Source organism: Entamoeba invadens (genome assembly GCF_000330505.1).
Source record: "Entamoeba invadens IP1 unplaced genomic scaffold scaff_1105074725255, whole genome shotgun sequence".
In the NCBI taxonomy this organism is placed as follows: domain Eukaryota; phylum Evosea; order Mastigamoebida; family Endamoebidae; genus Entamoeba; species Entamoeba invadens.
The window spans coordinates 71988-74014 of NW_004191791.1; positions in this window are offsets into that span (position 1 = coordinate 71988).

The window sequence follows — 2027 nt, forward strand, 5'->3', positions numbered from 1 at the left end:
AGAAATATATATTTATATTATTTTTTTTATACAATATCAATTCTCAATAAAAATGTGTTCAATTTATTAATCAATTTTATATATTAATTGGCGTTTTTGTTGTGTTTTGACGATTTTTGATATAATCAATTAACAAAACTCACTTTATAAAAATTCTTTGATAATTTTATTTATAGAATTTTAAATCAATAATGGCAGTGCTATACATATCTCTGAGGATGGTAAGTCGTGTAACAAACAGACTTTATCAACACAGACTTAAACATCTAAAAAGTGAAATGACGTGTTCCCATATTCAAAAATGGTAACTTGCTCAATATACATTTCAGACAGATGTAAAAGTGTAAACTTTCTATTTCTGTCATCCTCAGAAAATAATTGCCATCCTCAGAACTGTAAATCTGTTTAAAACACAAGTTAATATCAAAATGAAACAATCATATTAAAATATACACAATATGATTAACTTTGTTATTATAATAAATTTGAATAATTGCATAAATTACAAAGTTATTTATAAATTTGTTATTTTAAAAATGCATTTTTATTAAATCAGTGTTTTCGACTTTTTCAATTTTCATTTTGATTTGAAAAACAATTATCAATTTAAACGTAAATTTCAATTATTATGTTATAAAGAAGGATTCGAAAATAATTTCAATAAGTATATAATCATAATATGAACAAGTTCAATTTACACTTTGTTATTTCCCGTCTCAAGTTCGCGAGATATAATTATTGTTTTTGTTCACCGATTATTGTGGCGATTTTTTGATTGTATTTATTTTTTTGGCATTTATGACAAATTATTACCATTATTTAAAATTTAACTTTGATTCGTAATATTAAGTTTAAATTATAACTTGAGTTATGAAAATAGGTCTTATGGGGAACTGACCCTTATGGATTTTATTTTTGTATCCTCAGAAAAATATTTTTTAATAAGGATAGCTTTTATCCTGAGGATACACCTTATCCTCAAGAAACCCTTTAATAATATTTTTTTTTATTTTAAACAAATACATTTTTAAATTTTGTTTTTTATGATTCTTTGAATGAGCAGTTTTGGATTATAAACTATATTTGAAACAAAAAGTAGCTACCCCTTTTTAAGTTTTTGAATCGGTTTTATTTTCAGTTTTTGGTTGCGACAAAATCAGTCTCTGCATTATGATAAAACCCAACCAAAATATGGCAAAATCACCAGGTTGGTCATTCGGATTCTTGTTATAGTGTTAATTCTTCAATTTAATTTTCATGTTATTTTCAGATTATCATTATTTTCAAATACACAAAAAAATATAGAAATATAATAAAACTATTATAAATTATTATTATTAACAAATTTTTAGTATAATAATAATTATAAAATATAAATATCAAACATACAACCACTTGTGTGCGTTTTATTTTAATATTTAATTTTTTTGTATCGAACAACTTCATTTTATGTTTTTATTAATTTTAAGTGTGTATAATGATACATTTAAACTTTTTTAAAAATGAAATTTATGTATTTATAATATAAAATTAATTGATTATATATTCAAAAAGCAGTCAAATAGTTTTAAATGAAGCAATTTTGTAGGAATTTTTTAATAGTAAATTTTTCAATCAAAAATGGTTTAAAATTCAACAAAAGTTACAGGTTCAAAAAACTTTTATTTGAATGTAGTACATCATATAATTGGTCAATTGTGCAACAAACAAGCAAATTCGACATTTAATATTACAACAATTAGACATATTTAACTGAAAATATCATTTATAATTGTTTAATATAACAATCTATTTAATTTTACTATTAAAAATACAATACTCTGAAAGTTTCATTTCTAAATTTAAAATGTTTGAACTTAATTAAAAATATCAATTTAATAAAAGATTTTTATAGTTTTGTAATAAATTATAATTATATAAACTTAAAAGCGTCAATAAAAATCTTAATTATAAAGGATTTAATTAATTTATCAAATGTATTTTTAAATACTTACAGTATAAATACAGTGTTTAAAAAAGTCTATATA